Source organism: Stegodyphus dumicola, chromosome 10 (assembly GCF_044657685.1).
Source record: "Stegodyphus dumicola isolate Sdum_Otavi_A_Nest chromosome 10, ASM4465768v1".
Lineage (NCBI taxonomy): Eukaryota > Metazoa > Arthropoda > Arachnida > Araneae > Eresidae > Stegodyphus > Stegodyphus dumicola.
In genome coordinates, this window is record NC_140777.1 from 166646524 (window position 1) to 166669385 (window position 22862).

The following is a 22862-nucleotide window of genomic DNA, read 5'->3' on the forward strand; positions in this document are numbered from 1 at the left end:
GATTTCATTTAGTATGGATAAGGTTTGATTTGGATTTTTGACGGAGATATATAGATACTAGTAATAAGAAGCTGAGATGCATTAGTATTGATTAAAATTGTGATTATATCTCGAGTATTAATCATTATTGTAGAATTCCATTTATTGTTTGGAATGAATATGGCTGTACGAGGAGATAAAACACCGGTTGAAGCATGACGTTGAATAATTGTCCAGTTATTTGGAATTTTTCCTACTCTGCCAGTGATGCAATAAGATTCTTGTGTTATAATAAAATCTGCCAGATAATCTACTTGATACTGACTTAGTTGGTCGGTGACGGTCTTCTCTCTTTGAAGATTTATTTTGAGAAAGCGGATGACATTATTATTCTTTTTATTGATGGAAATGGTCTATATATAGTCTGAAGGATCTTGTATTATTGTTGATAATATGTATTGGATTTTACTCGTCTAACTTCTGTTTGATATGTGGACCAGGAAATAGCTAAAGCTGGATGTTTACACTCAAAGTTTGCTTCATACTTTTCATTGTTAATCCAGCAGTTTATGCAGTACGGATTTTGGGAAGAACGCAAGAAACATGATAATTTCCGATGAAGAATGAGCATTTTGGTTTGTTTGTCTTATGGGAGAAATCGTGGCAGATTTGACATCTGCGTACACCGATAAACTCGGTTATTTTATTGGTGCGCCATCCAATATATATTTGTTTTTTACTCATAAAATTTTGGAAAGTTTTACCGTGACATTTTATGATCCATTTATTATTTTGATCATTCAGTTTAAATAAAGGTCTTAGCTCGGAAATATTATGTTTCTCGGGCGATAATTTGAATCAGTTCATCAGAGTTGAAATTTTTTGGAATATTATGAATTGTGCATTTTGGTATTCTGGCTTCAGGAAATTTTATGTTAACTATATCTTTTGCAACTGTTTTGGCAATGAGGTTATAAATGATTTTTTTCTATATCTTCTGGATTATGACAGTGTATTGGAAAGCCCCCTTGAAGAAGGGTGTTTACTTTTTTGACGTTGATATTTAATGTTTGCAGTGCTATTACTTGCAGTGGTATATGATTGATTTGTTCTATTTTTCTTTTCCGGTTCTTGCTTCGTTTGGTCATTAAATCAATCGTTCTACAATCGTTATCCAGTTCTGGCTCTTTTCGCAGTTCATCCGGTTTCCTTTTCGGGTTTGACAGTTCTTTTCCGGTTCCAGTTTGTTTTTCAGATTTGTATTCTTTTCCGTTTTTGCTTCTTTTCCAGGTATTGCGTCTTTTCTGACTCGTCTATATTTTCCAGTTCTGGCATCTTTTCCGGCTATTGCTTCGTTTCCTGTATTTGCATTTTTTCCAGTTTCTTCTTCTTTTTCAGTTCTTCTTTGTCTTTTATTTTTTGCATTTTTTCCAGTTTCTTCTTCTTTTTCAGTTCTTCTTTGTTTTTTAGTTTTTGCATTTTTTCCAGTTTCTTCTGCCTTTTCAGTTCTTCTTTGTTTACTTGTTTTTGTATCTCTTCCAGTTGTTTCTGAATTTTTAGTTCTTCTTTCTTTTCTAGTTTTTGAATCCATTCCAGAGTTTTCTTCTTTTTCAGTTCTTGCTTCTTTTCTAGTTTCTGTTGCTTTTCCAGTTTTTGTTTGTTTTTCAGTTCTTCCTTCTTTTCCAGTTTTTGCTTCTTTTTCTGCTCTTGTTTCATTTTCAGTTCTTGCTTCTTTTCAAGTTTTTGCTTCTTTTCCTGCTCTTGATTCTTTTTCAGTTCTTGCTTATTTTCCAATTCTTGTATGTTTTCCAATTCTTGTATCTTTTCCGGTTCTTGCTTCTTTTCTCGTTTTTGTATCTTTTCCAGCTTTTGCTTCTTTTTCAGTTCTTGCTTCTTTTCTCGTTTTTGTGTCAATTCCAGTTTTTTCTTGTTTTTCAGTTCTTGCTTCTTTTCCAGTTTCTCCTTCTTTTCCTGTTCTTCCTTTTTATTCAGCTCTTGATTCTTTTTCACCTCTTGCATCTTTTCCTGTTCTCGCTTCTTTTCTAGTTCTTTCTCGTTTTCCAGTTTTTGCTCCTTTTCATGATCACAAGGAGGGTTTACAATCTACAAGTATCTCTTTATTTCAGTAGTAAAAGAGTGAAAGTAATGCAACGAAAATCACGTTTAACATGTACAACACTTCCATATTTAGATACTATATAACACTTTTGGCTCAGTTTCATAGGGAAAAATCTAACCGTAGATTCATTGCCTGATAGAATGTTTTTCTACAAAGGGCGAATTTTTAGTTTTCGTTGTTAGGACCTAAAGCCAAGCAGAGAAATTAACTCTTTCGCATAAAGTCGCCCGAAACGCCCGTGCATTCAGGCAACAGCAAACCGCCGCAACGCCTCGTTTATTTTCTACCTAGTTCTTTCCCCTCCACGTTAGTGTGTATGGCTCATTGGTTTCGCGAGTTGTTAAAAGACATGTCAATCATTCTTTTGAAGCAATAAAATAATAATAATATATAACTAAAAGAGAAATAAAAAATAAAGGAGAAGAAATAATAAAGGAAAGGAGAAAAACGAAAAATAAAAATAATAAAAACAATAATATAAATTAAAAAAACGAGAAAAACGGAAAGTAAAAAGGAGAAAAACGGAAAGCTATTGACGTTCGCAGGTGCAAACCGGCCCTAAGGTGAAACTGCACACAATGGATGAATCCGGAGGAGGAAAGGAAAACTATTCCAAGACAAATTCGTAAACACGGGCGTTTTCGATGTTTATTGAAAACAGATTTGGTCGTCCCTCGATGCAAAAGAGTTAAAGCATTTGGCATGATTTGTATGCAATTAGCGACCACCATGAATCTCACGTAGAGCGTAATAAGTTGCAAAGTTTTAGTGCCTTACTTTTCCTTACTTAATTTTTACATAAGTTGTAATATAAATAATAGTACTAATAAACAGGTGGCTTAAAAGCAGAGGGAAAGAATGGCGAAAATTGCAAAATAGGAGGAAAAAATGAAACTGAAATGAAAAATGAAACAACTACAAACAAAGGATGGAAAAAGCATTTTAGAAGATGTACAAGTAACGTACTTTCTGAATCAGCAAAATCTGTATATAAACGAGTATAAGTTTGAAAGCTTTGGATTCATTTACATTTTTGAATCAATTACTATTTCTTACGCATGCCGGATATATTAAATTTCTTCAATTTTTGTATAATTTACTTACGTATTTTGTATTTTAACCTTTTCTTATTATTATCCTAGTAGAGGTAACCTGACACCTCATTAAATTATCTCCGAGTTTCCTCATTTAAGTCATCTTCCTGTCAGATCAATCTCTTTGCATCGCTGGCTGCAAAGGTTTCAAATTTTTTCTCGTTATTCCAAATTCGGAATATATTGCTGGTCTATTTCGTGGTACAGCAGAGGAGCACTAGGATTTTTGCCACCATTCGTTTTCAATTGAAAATTTTATTCTCATTCTTCAGTTGCATTCTTAAAGTTTTAATTATTTATACAGGAAGAATGAAAGAAATCAAACAAAGCAAAATAAATTACAAAAAGATATATCTGTTTTCTCCTATATTTATTGTTCCCTGTAATTTCTTTTGTCTGTTCCATTAAATTTATTGAAGGAAAATTTGCGAAGTCTTACAAAATGTATTTCCTAAATCCTAAGCGAATTAAGCCTTTCTGAGCGTTTCGGCTACACTTTAATGGCTTTTAAAAAGTAATGTTAGAATATTGACAGCTGCCTATACTGAAATATTTTCTCCATAATCCTCGAAAAAAGAAGAATTAAAGTTCCAGGACGTTATACAATGAAGGACACACATTTCTTATTTGAAGGGCAAGAGAAAAAAAAAGATATTTTCGGATGGGGATATGTAGCATTTTAAACACTATGTTTGTAAATTTCATGATATAGTAGTAACACTTGAGTCATAGGTAATTATGCACATATATGAGAGAAACGACGACGACGAAAAATGAAATGGCAAAACATGACCGAAAACACTTTCCTCGTCGGTACAAACAACACGAAACACTAGAAAGAACGGACACCAGTTATGCTTAGCACAAGAGAAATTAAAAAATAGGAACAAAATTAGACACTTATGGACCTCAATGAAATTCTTCGAAATTACGACCTGAACCCTGATGCAAGTATCACATCTCTCGCACATCGAACATAAGATGTTCTGGAAAATACCGTGCACCCCCAGGACTTTCCCAGCAGCTGACACGATATGTGCCACAAGTTCCTGTTGGAGTTCTAACGGGGGTTTCGTGCACTAATGTTTTGACGTACCCTAGAAGAAGTGATAATGCAAGTGAGGGCTCGTGATCTTGCTGAACAATGCACTGGACTACCCCTACCAAACCCATGTCTAGGATACTTCCCGAAGGAACTTTCGAATACTTTTTTTGATGACGATCCAATGTATTTGTTCTTATTTCTTAGTTTCCGCCGCGCTAAGAATAACAAATAAATATCTTTACACTGTTTTTATATCTTTACACTGTACCCTATTTTTCTTGTGTTGTCTCTCGTCACTATGGCGCCAGGAAAGCGTTTCCGACAATGCATTGCAATAAACGATTATATGTATATATATATATATATACCATTAGTAGATGGTGAATGTCGACATATACCGGTATAAGTCAGAAATAAGAGTATTTGAAAATATTTCGGACATACAACAAGCGACTATGTGAATGTTGACATTCACCGGTGAAAGTCGACATTCTCCAGATTTCGGTGTTTCACCGTAACATATATACGATAAACGTATATATATATATATATATATATATATATATATATATATATGTATATATGTGTGTGTGTGTGTGTGTGTGAATTAATGTTAGGAATTCTGATCGCACATGTTGATCTATAATACAGAGCAAATTTGAAAGATGAATAAGATAAAATATTCAGATTTATTTCAATTCACATTTGCGGCCCCAGTTCATTTGAAATTCCAAACTTACCTATTTCTAGAATATTTATATTTCTCATATTGTTCGAATAGGAATAAAGTAGTACGACGCCGTGTCAGCGGTGACAGAGATAGAAAAAATATGCATAGTTTGACAATATTGTGGTTTAGTAAGAGAAATATTTGATTCAGGAAATTTTATATTCCCACTTAGCTAAGTCATCATCTTTATGTAAAAATCATGTGATGGGGATATATATATCTACATAAACATATATTTTAATTAATTAATTTTTATTTTTTAATTTGCTATTAATTCAAAATCATTTAATATTACATATTAAAAACAATAATTGCAATGAAAAGTTAGAATCTCGAAATTTTTATTATGTTTGATGAGTACATTGTCAAAACTCGAGCTAAATAATATCATAAATCTCTTTAAATCTAGAAATATATAGTCTAACAGAAAGAAGTGAGGAGAACAATTTATATTAGATTTGTTCCGAATAGAGCATGGGATGGATTTCAGTGTTTACTTAATTTTTTTTACATATATATATATATATATATATATGCATATTATTTATAAACATAAAGTCTTTTTTGTCTTTGTTACTCTAATTATATCAACTATTTGACATTTACTTCTCATTCACAAATTTTACAAACTGGCCGAATAAACACGTGTATTTTGTATATTAGCTTTCTGTTTAGATATTTCATTAGTTAATGCAATAAAGTTTCCTTATAATCAAAAGGTATTACAATAAATATGAATTCTTCACAATGTAATTTTCCATTTTAAACATTTATAATCTATTTTTGTAATGAAGGAATGAAAAAAACTTTAAGCATTATAAATCTGAAAACGTATTATTTTCCAGACCAGCGTTTTTGTCAAAAAATTATTAAAGGTATAATTAAACTGGACCTGAAACATTATGTTTTGTTTTATTATTTTTTCCGAAAAGACTTACGTCTCCGACACGTATTGCAATCTTAAACATTGGGGATCCAATTCTTCTAGTAGTTGATCGCTGTAGTATATTCCTGCTTCTCCTTCTTCTTCTTCAAATATACGTCGATAATTATTTGCGCTGAAATATTTTTATTTTATTAAATATATATGTTCATATGTTTGAATTCATTAATTTAATAAATGATTACTTATACGTTTTTTGTCAAAAGTAGTAAGTTACAGTTTGCGAGCATTTTTACAGATTGTCAAAGATTTTTAAACGCTCAATGTTCCACGAAGAAAATATCTTTACTTATTCAAAATCTTTTAAAAACAATAAATATGGAAATGAATATTCCTCTTATTAGCCTAAATTCCATTATGAGAATATACAGGTATAATAGGAAATGAAGCTGCTGGCACCAACAGCTCAGGATGCCATATTAAAAGGTCTGATTGACATCTATCATCTCAAATCAAACCATGCAATCAGGAAAAAATTTTCCAAACACGTTTTAATAAAATAACAAACAGGATGGGACGAGACAGATACAAGAAGATTGCTCGACGGTTACCTCCCGCAAGTATCCCTATAAAGAATAAATTTTTTTCTCCAATTAGATTGGCAACAAGTCATGGAAAGTTCCCATTTTATTTCCAGAGATTCTTAAGAAGCACGTAAAATGCGAGCGCGAAAAACCTGCAAATCTAGCGACATTTAAGCTTTATAAATGGCACACTTCCTATTCCTTCATATGTATACTTTCCTTTCCTTCATATGTATTGCAATTTATCATATGATCATTATTTACAGCAATGATTCTTAAATGTCTTCGACCTAAGGCTCCTAATGATGCCGAGGAAAACTTGCGCAACTGTGACAAAAAGAATATTTAAAAATACAATAAAAGCTTGAAAGGTAATAAAAATGCCTGAATTTAATTTCCTTTTATTTAAATGAAGCTTTATGTTTTTAAAGGAAATTGAATATTGTAAACAGGAATCAACAATATAAATATCTGTGGATTTTTGCCTCTTTGTTTTTTTCTTCGTAACATCATATCTCCGGAACGGGGAGTTTGAGATTGGAAGGAGGTATCCCCGGATTTCAAAACTTCTTGGTTAAACTTTCCGACTATTGTTATCTTCCTACGACTATCACTCGAGATATTATATAAAATTTCGGAAAACGGTAATTTTTCGTATTTATTTTTCCAAGTGGCCGAAGTCTAGCGCACTGTTCATCAAAATGCTTTACTTGGAAAAATGTTGGCCCTTCTCACTTTCAAATCGTAGAGTTTGTTTAAGAGATATTTTTAAGTTAAAAAAAATATGAAATAAATAGTATTGCCAAACGTGAAACTTATTGTTATTATTATTTACGGTTATATTCTGAAGTTGAAGAAAGCACGTGATTCCATATAACGTCATTGTATGTCGAAAATCTTTCGTTAATATCAGTATTTTAAATGAATAGCTGCTTTTGGCAACTTTTATGTTTCACCTTTGGATACGTGACACGATATGCTATCGCTACGTTAATTCCTTTATTGAGATTTTGAAAATTTGTTATATTGAAATAAATTTAAATCATAACCTCCAATGTATTACCTGAAGTGTCAAAGGTCTTTGTTTCCTGAGTTGGCAAGAAAAATGTATTTACGAATCGCTGGTTGCTTGGAAAGAATGAATACATTTTCTTCATAATGAAATGTTTCTATGCATTTTATGCTATTCTAAATTTATTTATAAAAATTTAATTTCTTTTATTGTATACTTACTTTCTGAGTAGAAGTTTAAACATCTGTAGATATTTAACGTATTTTAGATGCAATGTTACTTTACTACAGTTAAATAATTTTTTTTTTTCCAATTTACTAAAATGTCTGAACGCAAGAAGAGAGCACAAATGGTACAGCGAGCTACAGAAAAATGAAGTAAAAAACACTAGGAGACTCAACAGGCAAGTACAATAAAATTTGCGAGCTTCAAAAATGAATGAAGACACAACTAGAAACTCAGCAGGCAAGCATAGTGACAAGACAGCTTACGCATTCAAGAAACTGAAGAAGAAACGAATAGGAGTTCCAGGAGACAAGCAGCAACTCAAGAAACTTCGCGTGCTCAAACTGTATCAGAAACTAGTAGAAAACACAAAAGACATTCAGAAAACCAAGAAACACTGCGTGCTCCGGAAAGGGAAGCAGAAGGGAAACGGAGGCCCATTAGGCAAGTGGAACGTCAACAGACCATGCGCGATGAATAGAAGAAGTAGCAAGTAAACGAAGGATACAAGACTCTCCGCGTCAGCGTCAGATTCGACAGGAAATAACAGAACAGCTCAAGAACCTATATAAACAACTCAAGACGCTGCAGTTTACGGACAATTTTTGTTCGAAGTGGCAGAGCGTATACGAGGGAACAAGCTTCTCATGAACGCATCAAGACATACACGTAGTACTCTTCACAATGCAGGAAGTTTACTTTGAGCAACACACTGTATACATAGAGCTCGTAGACATATATAGTAAAGATTTGGCAACAGCCCTCTAGTAAAATGTATGAAGTTTATATTAGCATCTCACAATACCTGAACGAAATTTTTCTATTTACTTCTTCATTTACAATTTTCTGAAATTTTTTATCAGTAATCCTGTCTATATAATATAGATATCAAAATCAGAAAAATTTAATTAATTATCTTTAAATGTATCTAAGTAATGAAAACTTCGCCCCTGTTCATACCGAAACAACATGATGTAATTGTAGATAGCTAGAAAGTAAAATGTATTCAGCAGGCTGTGCAGCAAGCGACATCTATAAATGGTGATAACACAATAATGTTATATAATGTTATATACTGGCAGAGTTTTAAATTAAGAACATATACATCAGTGTTTTAATAATAAGAATTTTGCATCAAATTGCAAAACAAATATCTTAACTTCTGTCTTTTCATGCATAAGATTTCAGCATTCGGAAAATTATATTTTCGTAAATGGTTTAGCAAAAATAACGAAAATTATTGCCCTGAGAAATGGATAAGCTTGGTATGAATCCGAATTACGCCAAGACTACCCGTCAATGGTTGTTTTGAACACGCCCTTAATGAATATATATAACCCTTAACAAACGTAAAGTCAGTGAATCTACTATCCGAGTGTGTCTTTATATCTTGAGTATTTAAGAAATGCATTTATCTATCTGGATAAAGCTAACGCTATTGCCTGAATAACAACGTTTATTTAACATTTGATATAACCAACTTCATATACATCTTGAAATAAAACATAAATTTCTTAATAAGATACTAAAAATTGCAGAAAAAATACAAAAATAATGGAATTTCTAATAACACTACAAGTAACATACCGAGGAATAAATTGCGCAGCAAAACTGATGCAATCTACAATATGTATACCAAAAAATTTATGTACCGCAATAGAAATGCATTAGAATGAGAAATGAAACTATCATGAGATTTATAATGAAATATTCACCATAAACTATTGATATATGTTAATAAATATATACTTTTAATACTATTCATTTAAATATGCTGAAACTTTCATAATATTCATTACTTACGAACGCTTTTTCATCCATCGAAGCATAGCACAAGCCATTCTCAATTCAGTGCTGGTGCACGTCAATAAAATAAGGATAAATCCAAATTTTTACAAAAAATCAATCGCCTTGACTCGTTTCTCAGAAAACGTATGTCTACAAATGCAGTATTAATATATCACATCAATATAATTCGGGATCATAAAATCTCCAAACAACGCATTAAACGCAAAAAATCGCATTAAGGCAGAATGAAGAATTTTCACTCTTACAATGGCTTTTACAACAATATACAATAGAATCTAATTTCTAAACTAAGTGTTCATTGTTACACCATATTTCATTTTTTGGGGAATCTTTCATGGTTGTTCAGTAATTCTAACTGTTTACTTGTTTAAATAGAATTATGATTTCATATATATGCACAGACTTATATATGTATATATTAATACGTATCTGTAGTAACATACATCCTATTATTATATGTAGGCGTATAATTCTAATTAATTATACTAGTCAACTGAATTTATATATTGATAGCATCAGACTTTTAAAATTATTTATTACTCTCTGCTTGCTAACGATTAGATAATTACGTACAGTGGTACTTTGACATACGTGTTTAATTCGTTTCGTAACCTTGCTCGTATGTCAAATTGCTCGTATCTCAAAGCAATTTTCCACATTGAAATTAATCGAAATGCCATTAATCCGTTCCAGATCCCAAAACACGACCTCAGTTGTTTTTTAAGTGTTTTTAAATAAGAATCAAAAACAAGAAGAAACATTTATGTATAAATAACAAATACATATTCTATAAAAACATAATTAAAAGAAAAAGTGAAGTGCCTACGGAAGAGCTTAATTTTTGTCACTGGTCTTCGCTTTTTTCGTCATGATCTGCTTATTTCCACCCGCAGATCGTTTAAAAAAACTTTCCAAGGAAGTTTGTTTCTTCCTCCGTGTCAAGGATGCACGACTAGTTGCAACGTTTTCGCGGTGATGTTTATCCACGAACTCTACAACTTTCTCCCACATTCCCAAGACCTGTTTTATATCTCTTGTAGGGATAACCTTGTCCAACTCTAGCTCCTCTTCAAAACTAATTTTTCGTTAACCCAACGTATGCTGCTGCAAATACAGATCGTGTAACTAATCGGTTGTCAGCTCCTGAGACTGTTGTTCGACGAGTTCGTTCATATCTCTCCCATCCACCTCCAGACTCATGGATTTTCCCAGAGAAACAAGCTCCACTACCTATGCGACTTTGGGTTCCAATCGTTCGAAGGCCCTTTCAGCAACAGCCTCAGGCCACAGCTTCTTCCATGCAGAGGTTAAGGTCCTCGTTGTAACACCCAGCCAGGCCTGATCAATAATTCCTAGGCATATGACGATCTTAAAGTGGCCTTTCCAGAACTCTCGAAGGGTAAGGTTTGTGTTCTCCGTCACCTCAAAGCAGCCCCAAAAAATGTGCTTGGTGTACAATTTCTTAAAATTAGAAATCACCTGCTGATCCATGGTCTGCAGGATAGGAGTGGTGTTGGGTGGTAGGTAGGGAACTTTTATAAACTTGAACTCTTGGAGTAAATCATCTTCGAGATTTGGTGGGTGAGTAGGGGCATTGTCGAGGAAGAGAAGGGCTTGCATGGGTAGGTTGTTTTTCTGTGGGTATTTTTTAACAGAAGGGCCAAAGACCAGGTTTATCCACTCCGCAAAGAATTTCCTGGTGACCCACGCCTTCGGATTTGTCCTCCACATAACTGGCAGATTTTCTTTTGAAATATTATATGACTTAAAGACTCTGGGATTTTCCGAATGGTATACTAGCAGAGGCTTGATTTTACAGTCGCCAATCTCATTGGCGCAAATCCCAAGCCCAGTTCGTCATCCAAGCCCAGTTCGACTCCATGCCTAACCGTTAAGGGTGGTTTTAGCTGCCAGATGTGGCAGCTGTTTCTACTAATTTCGCACCCCTGAAAACTCCAAAACTGCTTACAAGTTTAATCATTTTGTCTTCATGCCGTACTGTTTACGCACAATAAATAATTTTTTATATTTGCTTTCCTTCATCGTGTTGCAATTTTAATGGCCAGCAGTGTATTTTATTTTAACCTTTGGCTCACGCGTATGGTAAACACCATGTGAAGATTTTTAATTTGAATAATCAGTTATAATTTGAATCTGTACTGTCATTTCTCCCTTTACTTTTTCCTATCAGAATACAAGTGATTTCGCGTGTATTTAAGTGAAGGTTTGAGATTGTTAAGTCAGAGTTTGTTTTACCTTTTGAAGGCCACGTTACTAGGTTTGCTGTTTGAAGCCAAGATTTTCAGTCCTCGGCCTAGCATTATACTTGCAGATAATTTAATTCATGCCAATAAAGTCCGAGTTAACTTCGCGTAAATTTACTATGCGTAGTTTTTAGTTATTAGGTTATTTGTTATTTACATTTGAATTTCTACTTTGGTTTCTCGCCATAAATGTTGGTAGACTTGCAAGCACGAGATATACCTTCTGTTCATCTTATTAAGTTTCAAATAAAGGGGCTTTTAAATGATTCTCAAATTTATGTTGTTACTTCAGATATAGAAAAAAGTCGCTTAAAGTCTACCAAAAGGTTAGTAACAGTCTCCAATATTGAAAGACGTAAAGCCTTATGAACTTCTAAATATAAGGTAAACATTTATTTCTACCACATACGCAAATGATCTTGTAAATTGAATCTTGTAAAACTCGAGTAATCGTTTCCGACACTATCATCTTTATGTATTTGAGTATCACCCAAGTCTTGCCGACTGATATAATTCAAAGCCCCTACTGCCGCTAAGAATTTTCGGACACCCTACACTTCTGAGTCAGACACGAAGAGAACACACTGCCAACTCCCCCACTAGAAAGAATGTAAGTTACTTAATACCTTTCTGGCCTTTATATCTTCATGTACATTCACTGATCTTATTTATATTATTTTCTATTTTATTTTTATATTATTTTTATATTATTTTTATGTTCTCTTTGATTTGTTTTTGCAAAGTTTGCATTATTTATCTTTTTTATAATCTTCTATGTTTATTTCAACTTTACTTTGATTTCGATTTCATAATGACAATTTCCAATGTTTAATTTCTACAAATAATATAGTACTCAAATACATAAAGATGATAGTGTCGGGGACGATTACTCGAGTTTTACAAGATTTCTCTACAGTAATTGATTTTTACTCCAAATTGAATTGACTAAAATGCTTCATGAGAATCAGTTCTTTGAGTAACAACTATTCGCGGAAATATTTGGCCTGACTAGAATTGCCGGTTTGGCTTTAATTTATAACTCGAGTAAAGACGAAACACTTTCATATTTACGTATTTCTATCAATTATTGATCATTGAACGGGAGTTGGTTTGTTCCCCTTGAAAAGTCAACTAATTTCCGATCAATGACAATAATTACATGTTTTAATTTTTACTTTTACAATTGTAATATTATTCTTCGTGATGATTTAACTCCAGTCCCCGTTAAAACATTATTAACATTTTGCTTTCAAATTACTTCAAAACATCTTTCAAAATATAATTTACCAGTATGGATGCACACTTTTAAAATAATTCTACTTTAATTAAACTTAGGAGATAATATAATCAATTAATCAATACGGTTTAGGAAATAAATTATTATTAACTAACTTTGCAGCAATTGCGCAAGTAATAATAACTTGTATTCGCACTAAATGGATTTAAGTTCATACAACATTATATATATATATATATAACACTTTCAATTGCGCAATAGGCCCTTGCATTTACAATTGCATTTATTTGTGGAACACTACTTTTTGCAATAACAGTGTGTACATATACTCTACTGTTTTCAATCTACCGAAAGTCGACATTCTCCAATTTCGGTCTTTCACAGTAACATATGTTTATACGATTATATATATATATATATATATATAATATCTAACACTTTCAATTGCACAAGAGGCCCTTGCTTTTACAACTGCATTTATTTGTGGAACACTTCCTTTTGCAATAACAGTGTGTACATATACTCCGCTCTTTTCAATCTACACCAGAGCATATCTGTGATTATCGACATACACCGGTGAGGGTCCGAATGTAGAAGAATGTAATGCAATATTTGATCTTTCACCGACGTATTTGGTGAATGTTGACATTCTCCGGTGAATGTCGATATTCTCCAATTTCGGTCTTTCACGGTAATATATGTTTATAAGATTATATATATATATATTGTTTATATATATATATATATATTGTTTATATATATATATATATATATATATATATATATAATCGTTTATTGCAATGCATTGTCGGAAACGCTTTCCTGGCCCATAGTGACGAGAGACAACACAAGAAAAATAGGGTACGAACATTGTAAAGATATTTGTTTATTTTCCTTAGCGCAGCAGAAACCAAGGAATAAGAACAAAAGCAGGGGATCGCCATCAAAGAAAGTATTCGAAAGTTCCTTCGGAACGTATCCTAAACATGGGTTTGGTAGGAATAGTCCAGTGCATTGTTCAGGAAGATCACGAGACCTAACTTGCATTATCAGTTCGTCTCGGGGTACTTCAACACATAAGTGCACGAAACCCCAGTTAGAAGTCCAACAGGAACTTGTGGCACATATTGTGGCAGGTGCTGGGAAAGTCCTGGGGATGCACGGTATTTTCCAGAACATCTCATGTTCGATGTGCGAGAGATGGAATACCTGTAACAGGGTGCAGGTCGTAATTTCGAACACCTTTTTTGAGGTCCATAAGTATCTAATTTTGTTCCTACTTTTTAATTTATCTTGTGCTAAGCATAACTGGTGTCCGATCTTTCGTGTGTTTTGTGTTGTTTGCACCGGCCAGGAAAGTGTTTTCGGCCATGTTTTGCCATTTAATTTTTCGTCATCGTAGTCTCTCTCATATATGTGTATAATTACTTATGACTCAAGTGTTGCTACTATATGATGACATTTACAAACACGGTGTTTAAAATGCTACATATTCCCATCCGAAAATATCTTTTTCTTTACCTCTTGCCCTTCAAATAAGATATATGTGTCCTTCATTGCAAAATTACCTGGAACTTTAATTTTTCTTTTTTCGAGGACAATGGAGAACATATTTCATTATAGGCAGCTGTCAATATTCAAACATCAAATTGTAAAAGCCATTAAAGTGTGGCCGAGATCATCAGAAGGGCTAAATTCGCATAAGGATTTAGGAAATAAATTTTGAAAGATTTTGTAAATTTTCCTTCAATAAATTTAATGCAACAGGCAAAAGAAATTACAGGGAACAATAAATATAGGAGAAAACAGGTATATCTTTTCCTAATTTACTTTGATTTGATTGATTTCTTTCTTTCTTCCTGTATAAATAAATAAACTTTAAGAATGCAACTGAAGAATGAGAATAAAAGTTTCAATTGAAAACAAATGGTGGCAAAAATCCTAGTGCGGCTCTGCTGGACTACGAAAAAGACCAGTAATATGATCCGAATTTGGAATAACGAGAGAAAATTTGAAATCTGTGCAGCCAGCGATGCAAAGAGACTCGTTAAAATACAGTTTTTGCTGATTCAGAAAGAACGTTACGTGTATATCTTCTAAAATGCTTTTTCCATCCTTTGTTTGTAGTTGTTTCCCTTTTCATTTCAGTTTCCTTTTTTCCTCCTATTTTGCAATTTTCGTCATTGTTTCCCTCTGTTTTTAAGCCACCTGTTTATTATTTCTGTTATTATTATTGCAAATTATGTAAAAATTAAGTAAGGAAAAGTAAGGCACTGAAACTTTGCAAATTATTACGCTCTAGTTGAGATTCATGGAGGCCGCTTATTGCATACAAATAACGCAAAGTACTTTAACTTATCTGCTTGGCTTTAGGTCAGAACAACGAAAACAACAAATTCACCCTTTGTAGAAAACAATTCTTCCAGGCAATAATCTACGGGGAGTTTTTTCCCTATGAAACTGAGCCTAAAGTGTTATATAGTATCTAAATATGGAAGTGTTGTACATGTTAAACGTGATCGTCATTGCATTACCTTCACTATTTTACTACTGAAATAAAGATATACCGATTTTTTTGTAGATTGGAAAATCCTCCTTGTGATCATGAAAAGGAGCAAAAACTGGAAAACGAGAAAGAACTGGAAAACGAGAAGGAACTGGAAAAGAAGCGAGAACCGGAAAAGATGCAAAAACTGGTAAAGAATCAAAAACTGAATAAAAAGGAAGAACAGGAAAAGGAGGAGAAACTAGAAAAGAAGCAAGAACTCAAAAACAAGAGAAAACTGGAATTGACACAAAAACTAGAAAAGAAGCAAGAACTGAAAAAGACACAAAAGCTGGAAAAGATACAAAAACTAGAAAAGAAGCAAGAACAGGAAAAGATACAAGAATTAGAACAGAAGCAAGAACTGAAAAAGAAGCAAAAATTGGAAAAGAAGCAAGAACTGAAAATGAAACAAGAGCAGAAAAAGAAGCAAAAACTGGAAAAGAAGGAAGAACTGAAAAACAAACAAAAACTGGAAAAGCAACAGAAACTAGAAAAGAAGAAAGAACTGGAAAAGAAGCAATTACTGGAATGGATTCAAAAACTAGAAAAGAAAGAAGAACTGAAAAAGAAGAAAATACGGGAAAGAATACAAAAACTAGAAAAGAAAGAAGAACTGAAAATGGAGAAACATATTGAAGAGATGCTAAAACAAGCACACAAAAATGAACTGGAAAGGCAAAAGTTGAGGGAAAAATTGCAAAAACCAAAAAAGAGAGACCTGAAAATGAAGAAGGAACTGGAAAAAATGCAAAAACTGGAAAAGAAGCAAGAGCCGGAAAAGATGCCAGAAATGGAAAATATAGAGGAGTCTGAAAAGACGTAATACCTGGAAAAGAAGCAAAAAACGGAAAAGATTCCAAATCTGAAAGACAAGCTGGAACCGGAAAAGAACTGTCAAACCCGAAAAGGAAACCGGTTGAACTGCGAAAAGAGCCAGAACTGGATTCCGACTGTAGAACGATTGATTTAATGACCAAACGAAGCAAGACCCGGAAAAGAAAAATAGAACAAATAACCTGCTTCATTTTACCAAAATTTATTATCAACAACATTTTTATTATCAAGAACTTTATGGTATTCTTAGTATATGGACGGCATTTGATAATATTTTGCTCGGTAAGTGTAACTACTGATATATTATTAGCTAGTAATTAGTCATGCTAACTTAAAGATACCAGTATTATTTTAGTAGCAACTAAGTACACTCTTTCGTAGTTCAGATCTATGTTTTCAGTGCCTTTCATAGCTGCGAGGTCTTCCGGTTTTACCTGGAAAGTCACAGTTTATTGACTTTTTTAACACATAGCTTTACACATGACAATATTTTTCAACAATAAATTTAAGTTGTGCTACTGGCTTTAAATTGTGCAAATAAATATTGCACGGCATATCTTTCATAATTGAACTCATGAAATTAATTTATACAAATTTCATTTTAAAATTTGTTTGACCCTGAGCTGTCTTATCCAACTGCAGATATTCATAGAACTTTATATCAAGGTTCAAAGAAACGTTCAAAAAGGAATGTTTATCCACTTTTAATTATGTGTTAATCAGCATGATTTGCATTACTAAGATTGTAATTCTAAACAAATTAAAAGCTGTTGTAGTATGTACATTAGCTTTTCATTTGCTTTCACCTTGTTTAAATTCAGTTTGACATACCAGTTTCCGTCTCTACTCAGGATTTTTTCAGTGTAAAAATTCAAGATTACAAATTGAAATGAGCGAAAGAAATAACTTTTAAAATGTGTGTATACATTACATCAGAATTATAATATAATTAGATAAATAAACTGAATAATATGTTATAATGCGAATTTATATCAATTTCGATTTCTTTCAAAATGGAGATTCCTTCGCACCTCACAAATCTCACAGAAACTCTCGGTTTGTGATTCGTGAGCTTTAGTTTTTTATATTTGAAATTTGGCAGCAATATGATTCACTGTTACGATGCAAATTCTTGCTCACAAATTGGTTATCTAACTAGAAAATGGTATAATTAAAATAAAATGAATATTATTAGATGGAAATGTTGGTTTCCTTTGCGTTTATTTGAATGGTATCGTATATATCAACCTGTTGGAGACGTTTTTTTCCCACACATCGAATAGAGACACATAGTCACATAATACAAATAATATGAATACAAGAATATAGTGTAAGATGAAGCTCTACCACATTTCTCTATTACTTAAGACTGCGAAAGATTTGTTAAAGCATTACAGGATCATACTCTGATGGATCTCGCCGTTCTGTTTCATTTTCTGCCCTCGAAAACACATTATCTTAGTACAATAGATTACTTTTGAAGGAATGGATTATTTGAAAACATTGTAACTGTAAGAATTATTCTCTGACGTTATTACTGAAAAAGCGGTTGAGAGCATAATCTTTGGCTATGCGCTTTAAGCTGTATTAAAACCATTTTGAAATGTAAGGCCTACAAACTGAAACGTAACTTTATCTTATTTCTGTACTATTCATTAGAGTTATATACATTCCCATCAATAGATACTGAATGGCTAAATATTCTGCTTACCCAAATCAGTTATTTTTTTCCTCTCTTCTTTTTCTTAATTTTAATTAGTCCGGAAAGTAAGCTATAGAGAATTTCCCTTCTTCATTAGAAATCTGATTTAGAATTTTGTTTTCGGAGATAAAAGTTTGAATTCTTTATCCCTTTTCTAAACACAAAGATTGAAAAACGTAACATCGAAATTTTGAAAACATTTATACACTATAAAGGGAAAAAAAACAGAATATAATGCTTCAGTAAGCATGTAAATATCTCTATCACTTAAGTTTCAGCTATGTTTGTTATAGTATATTCAATCGTATAAGGCGCACTTTTAAAAGAAAATACAAGATGGAAATTTATGGGTACGCGCTGTACGCCAGCTATAAAAATGTTATGTTTAGAAATATGGAAAAAGTGAGCATACGAAAATTAGATTTCTGCGTGTAATTAAATGCTTTTTATTTAAGAGAAATAAAATAGTTTATGTACTTAAAAATTTTCGTTATCGGATTCTGTTTCATTTTCACCTTCACCTCTGATCCATACTTGCATAGACAGATCCAAGTTCCTCATATACGTCTCAAGCTATAACTTCAAGCACATCATCGAATTCTGTTTCAGTTTTGCCGTTACTTTTACTCTGATCCACACATAAATAATCATCTTTCGTTGCATCTAGACCGTCAGATATACCACATAAATTAAACGGGTTTAATTTTATTCCGTGATTTTATTATCTACTGACACACTATTTATGGACTGGCATGACGTATTTGGTCTCCATTTGTATATGTTTTTTTCACCTTCACTTTTGTTCGAGTATTCCACTAACGTTTAAAATATTCTATCGATGATTTATTGACATATATGTCTAATATCTGAACTAATGGCAATAATCCGCCTGGATAAACTGTCATATCTGTATAACACTCTTTCAACAACATATTTGTGTTATCCGTTAGATGGAGGCTGAGCATGTTCCCAAAGTATTAGACCTTCTTGATTATCTGAGGCAAAAGGAAGCTTTTGCCAAATATTTCTTATCCACAGTTTCACAACATTTTTCTCCGCCGATCATTTCTCGTGAATACGGATGAAAACACTTTCGGGAAACTGCACTTCAGCAAAGTCTTTCTTTTCAAGATATCGATGAGCTTTTAATTTCGCACGGTCGGCTAAGCAGGAGATCATTACGGTGAGGTGAGATTTCTCGTTGGCCTATTGATTTTATGTTAACCGTTATTTTTCTTTCATATCATTGTTTCTTTATCTCCTACTATATCAAAACTACAGGAATGACATCCATATTTGCAACACGTGGTAGTAAATAAATTTTTACATATTTTTAAAAGCTCATCAAAGTTTTATCTCTATATTTTTGAAGCCTTTGAAAAAATTTTATCTCTTTTTCTCGGAGAACTGAATTATTCCGTGAAGTAAATCGAATACACAACCTCAGTTTGCTTTAGAGTTTTCACTTCCATTTGCACACCATTTTTTCTATTTTTAAGGCAAAGAAACGTACGCTGTTTCTTGTTACAATTAATCCATTCTAGTGATGATGGGGATTTTCTACAATGCAGTTTCCAACACTTTCGCCGACGGTAAGCTATTTCATTACTTCTTTATGCAATACACATTTATTCTTTGGCGCAATAATCATTGTAAAATTTCATGCCTCTTCCACTCGTGTACGAAGCATTCACGAAAACCAACCTGCATGATTTCCATTTTCTTTCGCAAACTGAATGACTTAACATTTGAAACTTGCATTGTGTTTGTTTCGTTCGGCGAAAGCCATAACTACTGCTGAAGAAAGCACTGGATGACCTACACTTCACTAAAATCAAATGTGATATCGTTAAGTCTTTGATGTTGACATCTGAACCACAACTTCAAATGACTACAGAAAGAAGAAACATGACTCCTAATTCCGCAAATTCACTTTGGTCGAAAGTGCACTCTTATCCAAATTATGTTCCTTATTTCTCGAAGTCCTAGAATAACAATCTCTTCCACATCCAGAATGAATACAAATCACCTCCTACCTTGCAGAAATATTTTCCCCGATAATCAATTCTCCTGCGCAGCACCTTATCGCTTGCCAAACTGCAATATTTCCGCAATTGACATATTTGCTCGTGTTTTATAAGGTATGAAATAATCAAGAAGAGCTGTTGCGGGATATGATATTTTTGGTATTGCCAAACCGCCATGTGTATTTTATTGCTTTCTTTATTTACTAAAGATCTGATGCATTGTAATTAAGCGATATAAGAACTTGATTTATATGCGATTACGTTTTCTTATACAAAATGTTCCAACAATGTGCTTATGCGTTGTAATTTCATTTATTCAAAACTCAGTCTAGTTATATTTATAAAATTTTCAATAGCAAACGAATGTTTTAAGAAAACAGTTTAAACGTTTTGGGTCAAGATACTTTTCAAAAAAAGTCTAAACCAAGAATTATTTATATGAGAAATTTTATGTAAAAACAAATGGCGCACATTTTTACGTTTGAAATTTACTGGCATATTCCATGACAAATTTAGTAAGAGATTTCAGGTTTTTACCAGCTATAGGAAGTCAAGGATTTCTAGAATAATTTAGAAAGTCAAGGACGAGTTCTGTCTATTGTTAATTGGTATTTTCATTTCCAAAACAGAACGTTGAAAATTAAATTTCGAGAGAAGTCTTTTTAATTTTTTTGGCACGCTGCATAATGAGTTCATTTCAAAAAAGCTGAAAATAAAAGTATCAGTTTTCTACATTTTACTAATTATTCTTTCCTCCAATACCTAGACTTCATTTCGGAAACTTTCCTTTTGGTTATAAGAAATAAATCACAAAACAATTGACTGATGTCAATCGAAATCAGACGGAGATACTTATGTTCAAAATTATTTCATAACGAGTGCAAACTGTTTCCTCATAAAATTATGAGTGTCGGAGAAATATATGAAGAGCTAGGCTTCGTAATTTTTACAAAACAAATGACTTTAAATTTAAAAGTACCAAACCGCAAACATTTACGTTTTTCAAAACACATTTGTACTTGCAAGTCAATGCCTACCACAAACGACCAAGATCCGGTCTGAACTTTTGCAGACAGTGCACAGACATGCGTTTCGAGTACCTTTCATTTTGGTTATTTGCGTATGCCATATAACCTTCTCAAATATTCTCATGCTTGTGACTAAGAATTGAATTATCATTTTAACTGATATTTTTATGTGACGTGTAACAATAATTTTGTTTATTTTTCAGGATGAAGATTCAGGCCCCCTTTGCGCATACCGACTGTAATTTGAATAGCCAGTTTACAATAACAAACTTAATAGTAACCGACCGTCATAGGAAGACGCCCGAGGCTTAAAGGAACGCGAATCTCTATCAAAGTTGCAACTTCTGTAAATGCAATTTTGACTTTTAAATTCTTTTATTTTCCCTTTCTCGTGTCAAAAATGTTTTTCTCTTCAATATTTAGTTTAATAACGTGAAACTTTAATTTAAATTTTTCTTTTCGCAATTTTTACTTTAAAAAGATTTTAAGTTCTTTCATTTTACAAAAGTAATGCTGATTTTAAAAACTATAAATATTTCCTTTTGGTTTTTTATTTTAAAAAATTGCTTTTAAATGCTCACATTATTTATTTTACAGAAATATTATATACTCTTAAAGCTAAACATATTTCTATTTCGTATTTCCATAAATGCCATTTTTTAAAAATATTTTACTCCTTTTTATTAAGGGGTGTTGGAAACCCTATAGCAACAATGTTGAATTGGCCATTTTTGGATTACCTTTTCTGAAAATCTGCTGTTCTTACAGGTTTGAAGGTTTTTACGTAATTAAAGTACATCTATCACCTCGCGCTCTTTCAAGCACGAGGCAGCTTCGTCTATGCACTCGCCATAGTAGGAAAATAATCTCTATCTTTGAAATTTTATCCTCTAATTTATTACACATAACGGTACACAATATACAATAAAACAAATATCACTAGTATAGTATACATTTAATTATATACATAATATAATATTGTTATTTCAATCCATTTCATTGAGAGTCGCGATCAAACTTTTAACTTTTGTTTTTAAACTCTGCAAAATAATTTTCCCTTCTTCAGATATTTTATAGAGATTAAGAATCACTTCAGCATGATGTAAAAAGAACAGCCATTTCTCAGCTTTCGATGGTGGGTCAAACATAACTCTTTTATTATTTTCAAATGTTTCAATAATCGTTTTCCTTGCTCTAAGAAACTCTAAGAATCTCCTATATCTTGATAAAAATAAGAACCTTAATTTCTCATTTCCATATAAAATATACTTCCTCGGTGTCTACTGGCTTTAACGCCTGACATTCGAATCATGTTATTAACAGACATAAAAACAATTATAATTTTCTAAGTTCATATGGTTAATATATAAATTAAGAAGGACTTACTTTTGATCCCGATAGTGAAAATATCGAACGAAGAGCACAACTTGAAGCTGTTAACTTTAATCATGAGCACATTGCAGTGGCACGTAACTTGACATGATTACAACACGGTAATTCACATTACCCCTGATTTAACTTTTCACGATTTCACTAGGATGATGAACACTGATGATCCCATTTTACCACTCACTGGCTGTTAACTTTTTAGCACATCACGCTTTCACAAATCGGATGAATTTATTCGAACACATGGCCCTAAACGCGCCATTTTCTTTCGTCATAAAATTCTTCTCTCATCGTAGATCCATTCGTGAACTATCACCGAATTTCATTTTATAACTTTCAGTAACTTTTTACAA

At 32.6% G+C, this 22862-nt stretch overlaps 1 long non-coding RNA gene across 2 annotated transcripts in view; it reads left to right on the plus strand.

Moving 5' to 3' along the window:
• LOC146995193 (uncharacterized) overlaps positions 1-22526 on the plus strand; it is a 169279-nt gene extending 146753 nt beyond the window's left edge. The window contains exon 4 of one of the 2 annotated variants that reach the window (XR_015043632.1): positions 21324-21443. This is a non-coding gene — a long non-coding RNA (uncharacterized LOC146995193). Of the gene's footprint in view, positions 1-21323 lie in introns of both variants that reach the window. The other variant, XR_015043631.1, reaches the window with a different exon arrangement.
• Positions 22527-22862: the final 336 nt, after the last annotated feature.